General features: G+C 40.5%; 1 long non-coding RNA gene across 7 annotated transcripts in view; it reads right to left on the minus strand.

The window, feature by feature from the left end:
• Nucleotides 1-2110: 2110 nt before the first annotated feature.
• LOC121927694 overlaps nt 2111-8014 on the minus strand; it is a 75613-nt gene continuing 69709 nt past the window's right edge. For 6 of the 7 annotated variants that reach the window (XR_006103304.1, XR_006103306.1, XR_006103302.1 and 3 more), the window contains 3 exons: nt 7810-8013; nt 7060-7464; nt 2111-2885 (listed from right to left, as the gene is read on the minus strand). This is a non-coding gene — a long non-coding RNA (uncharacterized LOC121927694). The remainder of the gene's footprint in view (nt 2886-7059; nt 7465-7809; nt 8014) is intronic. The other variant, XR_006103301.1, reaches the window with a different exon arrangement.

Genomic DNA, 8014 nt, shown 5'->3' on the forward strand with positions numbered 1-8014 from the left:
TGGCACTGGCTGGGGTTTGGTTTCCAGGGCCTCCTATGGATACCAACAACTCCATGGATGCTCAAGTCCCAATATATTTTGAATTTTCAAATTGTGGAGCTGAAATCCTGGATAGAACCAGGATAAGGAGGGCCGACTGTACTTAGATCGATTTAAGTGGGACCCACAACGAATGTTGCAGTGAAGAGGGTCCCTATTCAGTGCCCTCTTCCGACATACTGGCTCCATTAACCCATATCTAGATCAGACTTCCTTCCTGGATTTACTTCACCCATTCCCAATACATCCCATGCCAACTGACCATTCTCTTTCTTTATTAACTTGCTCAGTTCTGCACACACTTGGGATTCCTCCAAACCTACTTATACGTCCCTCTTTCAGTGATGTTCCGTGTGAAACATGGGTCACCTATCGCCAAACAACTACAACTCCTCGAACGCTTTATCAGCACTGTTTATGCACAATTCTAAATATACACTGGACTGACTAGTGACAATGTTGCTGTCCTTGGCAAGCAGGGTCACTAGCATTGAGGCTATGCTATTGAGGACACAGCTGCGCTGGGCAGGACACGTTTCTCAGGTGAAGGACCATCGCCTCCCATAAAATAGTTCTATGGTGAACTTGCACGGGGTCAGCGTAAGAGGGGCGCCCCAAAGAAGAGAACAAGGACTCCCTGAAACAACATTCTTCTTTTCCCTGTTCTCTCATAGCTAACCAGCCATTGCCCTCTTTCTTCCTCATGGCCTGTCACTTTGCCCTCATCCTCCATCCCAAATCAAAACCTGTCATTGCTTTATTTTCTTCTCAGCTTTCTGCTTTGCCAGGCAGATCTAAAACCTTTTGACCACTGACAACAGTATCCATCTCTTTAGACGCTCTCACAGTATCTGTCTCCTTCCCACCCAACTCCTTCTTAAGGCTTGCTTTTTGCTGCTTCAGCATTTTCCTCCCAATTTCTGTTCTCAACAGGGTTTCATGCATCATCTCTTCACTATCACACATTTGATAAAAAAATGGATGGAAATGATACTGACCTAGTAAATTTCTCGTACGACACAGGGAATCTCTTTTCTGATTGCATATTGCTTTCATTCTGTGAACTTATTTTACATATACAGGTATTATGTTGATTTATCATATATGCATTTATCACAGTCTGTTTCATTGTCACGATAAAGTGTGGCTGTGTTTTTGTTGTTATGTGCCTTCAAGTCATTTTGGACTTATAGAGACCATAAGGTGAACCTATCATGGGGTTTTCTTGGCAAGTTTCTTCAGAAGGGGGTTGCATTGCCATCTTCTGAGGCTGTGAGACTGTGACTTGCCCACGGTCACCCAGTGGGCTTACATGGCCAAGATGGGATTCGAATCCTGGTCTCCAGAGTCAGAATACAATGCTCAAACCACTACACATTCACTTCAGTTGACATCTCAGACTGTATCCACACTGCACAATTATAGCACTTTGATATCACTTTGTGGGTTCAAGAATACTTAAAATTCTCAACTGAAGCTGTAGTTCAACTGAGGGCACTTCACCAAACTACAAAGCCCAGGATTCTAAAGAATGAAGTCATCCAGGGATCTAACAATATGGAAGGTAAAAAAGATGGCATTGTTCTCCATAAGAATTTTTCCCCAATGAAACTTTTTTTCTGTCCCAAAATTTGTAGCATTGCACTAACTTAAAATGTCAGTGGAGCATTTAGAAATACAATTTAGGCATTCAAAGAAAAGGAGAAGGCAAAATTACCAAGAGAATGAACACACAGCAAGATGTGAATGATTTTTGATGCCAGAAATTTGGGCACTGGATGAAAAAGTCATTTGAGGGGACAGAAATTTTATTTAGGACAATGTCTCTATTTTGCCTTCTACCTCTTGCCTCGCAGCTACAGTACTGGAGCCAGAACAGTTAAAGTGGTATCAAACTGCTGTAATTTTGCAGTACCTCAAGTATGTGTGGGCACATGTGGGCAGCATATTACTGAGAATGAGAAAGAAGCCTGAGGTTGGGTTATGGAACAAAGGGATTTCTAAACTTTATAAAATTAATTCATTTGGTTGTAACAAATAAATTAAGATCAAAAATGAAATATATTCTGTATTTAATATATGTCTGTTCAGTTGAAAAGTATTTGAACAGTAATCAAACTGAAAAGTTGTATTTTTTCAAAGCAGTATTTATGGTGGTGGAGGGAAGGAAAATGTCACATAGTTTGGCACCATATGCAAGCAGATGAGTGTGTTAAATCTGGGTTGTAAGGAGATTTGGGGTATCAGGTGTTGGGAACAAACAATAGGGAGCAACTATTGCTTTGCTTTTCTGCTGTGCTGCTTGTGGGCTTCCCAGAAGCATCTGGACTGGCTGCAGTTGGAAGCAAATTTCTGAACTGGACAGACCTTTGTGGTTAATTCAACTCTGCAGTGGTAACAACAATGCCTAGTAGAAGCAGATTCCTTTGCTTTTGTATCAGCTTTTCAAATGCTGCTGAATGTCCTGTGCAAAAGGGCATGGTTAGTCTGAAAATTTATCTTCTCTTCCTTTCTTGCTCCCTTTTCCTCCAGTCATCAAAAAAAGATAATTTGTTGGGACTGCTGTTGTGATGATTTCAATCCAATTGTGTGTATCTTTTGGCTCACTATGAGGTCCTTGCTGCAGATACCGTGTGCTTTGGCAAACAAGGCAGTCTGGACTGCAGGATATTACACCTGGCAAGGATGCAAAACCTACCAGTTCCTGGAATGCAGATTGTCTGGCTGAGTGTTGATTAAGTAGCTCTTTCAATCTGTGCCCAAGGCAAAGGCTCATAATTAGATGGTTTCAAGCCAGCTTCCTCTGTGGCAGTGACATCCACAGCTGGGCTGCTCTGGAGCCAACCCTGTCAAATAGAAAGCAAGAGTCTCTTCTTAAATAGAATGTGTTTAGAAAGTTAAATAGATATTACAGTGCAAATACTTTGGTGATAATGTATGGCTTGATGTCATTTCCCCCCTCCTTCCAGTAGAGCAGGAGTAGAGAATCTTTGGCCCTACAAACATTTTTGACTACATCTTCCATATCCTTTTACTATTGGTGATACTGGATATGGATTCTAGTAGTTGAAGTTCAAAACATCTAAAGGGCCAAATGTTTCTCACTCCTGCAGAAGATACCATAAATCATTATAGCAACATAGAATCATATAACTGGAAGGGATTCTAAGGATGATCTTATCTAATGCCTTACAATACAAAAACACACTGCCAAATCATGCATGAGAGATGCCCATCCAACCTCTCTTCAAAGATCTCCACCACATCACCCTCTGAAGCAGGACATTCTACTGTCAAAATAGTTCTTCAACATCATGAAATTCTTCATAATGTTTCTGTGGAATTGCTTTTCTTGTAATTTGAATCCATTGGTTCAAGTCTTAGTTTTTGGAGCAGCAGAAAATAAGCTTGCTCCATCTTGTCAATGGCATCCCTTCAAATATTTAAAGATTGCTATCAAGCCACTAGGACCTAAGTACCTAAAGGCGCCAGATCCCATCTGATCTTGGAAGTTAAGCAGGGTGAGTCCTGGTTAATACTTGAATGGGAGACTGCTAATGAATAGCAGATGCTGTATGCTATAGTTCAGAGGAAGGAACTGGCAAAACTACCTCTGAGTATTGTTTGCCTAAGAAAGCAATGGCAAACCTCCTCTGTACAAATTTTGACAAGAAAACCCCATGATATGGTTGCCTTAAAGTCGCCATAAGTTGGAAAGAACCTGAAGGCACAGAACACATATTAGAAAACCCTGTGAAATTCATGAGCTTGCCTTAAATGGACAGGTGACTTGAAGGCACACAGGCATATCACATCACCTCAGTCTTCTCTTTTCCAAACTACACATGTCCAGATGCCTAATCCATCCCTCATAGGGCTTGGTTTCCAAATCTAATACCTTCTTGATCAGCCTCCTTTGGACACATTCCAGTCTGTCAGTACCCTTATATACAATTAAGGAGGGTCCAGTCCCTTCAAGAAACCTGAAGGCTATTTGAAACAACTAAAACAGAGGTTTACATAAATATGATAAAAGGCTGACAAATAAGTCCAAAAGGGTGGCAATGAAGTTGGCAAATGGAGTTCAAAAGCAAGAGCTACATATAACAGTATTCAGCAGGAATCCAGCTGCAAATAGTTTTCAAGCCAACCTCCTTTGTGGCACTGACAACTATGTCTGCACAGCTCTGATCCAAGCATTCAGACTGTCAAATAGAAAGGAAATAGTGATGCCAAAAGACTTGCCATTTGGAATTAACTGATACTTCAGCTTAATTGTGGTCTAAGGCCAGTCCTACCATTAGACAGAATGAAGGAGCCTTCTCAGGCTGCAGATGCTGGGATCAAAGGCGGCTGGGGAATGATGAGGGCAAAGTGATGTGTGCCACAGAGCCCTCCCTGTACTTCCTAGGATGTCCTGATGCCATCAAGTATATTGGATAATCCTATTCCTATGCTTTTATTAATCCTGGAACACGATTCAACTGCCAGTTGGAAGCCACTTTGATTGTTTCTTACAAATAAGCATGATATAAATAAAAGTTTTATTATTATTTATTAACCACTTCCAGCTGTAGAATGTGGACAGGTGGGCACCATGTTGTTCTTCACCGTGTGCATCTCCATTATGGCCCTAGATTAACTGAGAGAAATCATCATTAACAGTTCAGTCCTATGCATGTCTGCACAGAAATAGGCTAGATGAGTCTACTAATCTGTAACTGCTGAGAAGAGATAAGTAGTCAAGGGTTCCTGTCTCAGCCCAGGATTTCCTCTGCCCCATCCCGGATTCGCCCCTTTTCACTTGCTGCCCCTCACTCCTGGAACCTTCTTCCTCCACAAGCAAGAGCCATCACTTCTTTAACCAGCTTCAAAACGGAGCTGAAAACCATCCTATTCAGAGAAGCTTTCCCAGGCATCGCATAATTGTCGCTTACTATCTGATGTTCTGTTGTTGGCTGTTTATCGATCCATTTCCTGTATTCCTATGTACTGTATATGTATTATCCTACTTGTGATTATGTATTTTCTCTGGATAATGATTAACCATCCATTATGAAGCCTTGCCCTCCCTCCAGTCCATCTGCCTTGGTCCAGACCTCGGAGGTTGAGAGGAACTGCTGGACCTCTTACCCTTTCCCTCCACCACTCCCTTCTCCTTCTGTGTCATGTCTTTTTAGATTGTAAGCCTGAGGGCAGGGAACCGTCTAACTAAAAAGATTGCATGTACAGCGCTGTGTAAATTTACAGCGCTTCATAAATAAAGGTTAATAATAATAATAATAATAAATAAAAGTATATTATTACCAAAAGGCACAAGTGGAATGATCTGGTAGAAATTACAAAACACTGTCTATCACAATGGAAAATTAAAATTCTTAGTCATTTTAGTCATTAGATACTTTGGTACTTAGGAGTTATTATATATACTCATGGCAATAGCATTTAGCAATGGCATTTACATTTCTATACCACTTAATATTGAATTTAGCACTCCCTAAGTGGTTTACAATCTGTAAGCCCATTGCCCCCAACAAGCTGAGTACTCATTTTACGGACCTATAAAAGGATGGAAGGCGGAATCTACCTTGGAGGCTGAATCAAACTTGTAGCCCTAGGATGTAGTGTTGGCATTTAACCGATAAAAAATTGACCAAAAAACTTGGATCAAGTTATTCATGGGTCAATGTAAGTAATATAAAGTTGAAGACTTTCATGGCCAGCATCCATAGCCTGTAAGTAATATACTTTAATTCTTATCAAAAATGAACCATCCCCTTCTCTGAGTTGAGTGGCAAAAGGCAAGTGCTCAGTCCAGCCCAGGAGAACCCAAAAGAAGCCCCAACCTCCTCTACTCTCTCCACTGTGGTGCCATTTCTGGTTTGTTTGTGAAGTCGAAGGCTTTCATGGCCGGCATCCATAGTTTTTTGTGGGTTTTTTGGGCTATGTGGCCGTGTTCTAGAAGAGTTCCTTCCTGACGTTTCGCCAGCATCTGAAGATGCCATCCACAGATGCTGACAAAACATCAGGAAGAAATTCTTCTTGAACATGGCCACGTAGCCCCAAAAACCCACAAAAAACTCTGGTTTGTTTGTTTGTTTGTTTTTAATGCTTGGGTGGGAAAATAGCAGTGGTACTGCCCTCTTCATCCATCCAGCTTTTACGGTGAGCATAAACAGTTATGACTACCAAAATTTTGTAAGTTCTTTGGCATTCTTTTCCTTGGATTTGTCCTTTAAATCTTTTGTTACATTCTCCTAAATTTTACCCTTGACTTATCCACAGTTCATATCAAAAGCCATAATTCTGGCCACAAAACCTGTCCTCAACATGAGGTCGACTTTTAATCAAGTATATACAGTAGTCATGGGATGAAGATAGAATCACAAGCTCTTAGTACCATCAAGCAACATACAAGTTTTCCAGAGAAGGGAAGCAAACAGTGGGGTCACTAGTTAAGAATCAGCACTGACGTGATTTCTTTTCCTCATTTTCATAAACAATTTGGAATCAGAGTTGAATAGTGGGGCCTGTGGTTTTGGAAATATAGTGCTTTGAAATACAATTTTACCCATTCTGAAAGCCTTGTCTGATTTCAAAGCAGGCTCAAAAATTTCCATGAAAATGGAATTTTCTCTTTGCAGCTCATCAGCTCTCCTTTCTCATTCTGCCTGCTCTGCACTCTCAAGAAGGGGGAAAGGGGAACCAGTAGTGAAGAGGACACCCTAGATTCAGAAAAGATCTTTAGAGAGATTGCTCTTGAACATGCTTAGAATCAGGTATGTCACTTCCTGCCAGGCAATATATGATCTGTAGTTTCCTCTGATTCCCAAATTAAACATAAAGCAGAGGGAGTTACAAATCTCATACCATCATAGGGCCTTTTTAAAAGCTACAAATTTCATGTTTCACAGCCATCATTTTCTCAATCAAATCAAAGAATATGTGAGTGTAGGTGCATAGAGCTCTGAACTTTGAAATAACAATGATAATAATAATAATAATCCTTTGCATATTAACCTAATAATTTTTAGTCTCTCCTGCTCCATAGGTCAGAACAGGCAGAAATACTTGGTAGAGATGGAGTCATGTGTACACAGGGGGAAAGCCATAAATTGCCCAGCTGTATGCATTTCAAACTTTGGGACATTCCTCAAGGGAAGGGTTTCAGTGAAGTCTTTGCGTCAGATCGTCCTCAAAGTCTCCTTGGACTTGGCAATATTAAATCTCTCTGCCACAGCTCCTGAGTGCAGGTTCTTTGTAAAGGTCAATCTCTGTGAGTTCACTGCGGCTGCAGCATCACTCCTCAACTGTTCTTGGCCCAGCCTTCAAGGTATGTAGTCTGGGAAATGTCCTTTTAGCAGCTTCAGGGAATATTTTAGAATACTCTTCTAGGACTGGAAAAGAATAAGGTTTTCTCTTCTCCTGAAAAGAAATGAAGAAGCCCACCACTAAAATAAAATAAAATCTATTAGCTGCTATGTTATTAACTCTTTTTAGAACACACACACACAACACACACACACACACACACACATATATATATACATTGCTTAATTACTGTAGTGTAGGGATATTTCAATTTACTAAGCAGCTTTGTTTGATGTACTGAATATCTGTGAAAGCAGTGGGAAGGATATAATGGTACTATGACAGTGTGTTATTAATTTGTGTCCTCTTTGGCAGGTATATGTGAACATTTGGAATGATTTCTGGACAGGCAATGGGAGGAAAGAACTTTCCTCATTTCAGACAAAAGTGATAAAATACCTCTTGAAATTTCACAGCTGGTCTTAGGAATTTTGTACTTCATAAAAGCTGCTTAGCCAAACTCCTTTATTCTCATGCTGCTAACAAAGTTCTCTTTGATATACTTCAAATCTCCTCTTCTCCCTCCAGTGACATTCTCTTCTTCCCATGATGAAATCTGAAAATCTAAAACTGTGTGTCTGATGTCTTATTCTTCTTCTTCCTC

Source organism: Sceloporus undulatus, chromosome 4 (genome assembly GCF_019175285.1).
Source record: "Sceloporus undulatus isolate JIND9_A2432 ecotype Alabama chromosome 4, SceUnd_v1.1, whole genome shotgun sequence".
Lineage (NCBI taxonomy): Eukaryota > Metazoa > Chordata > Lepidosauria > Squamata > Phrynosomatidae > Sceloporus > Sceloporus undulatus.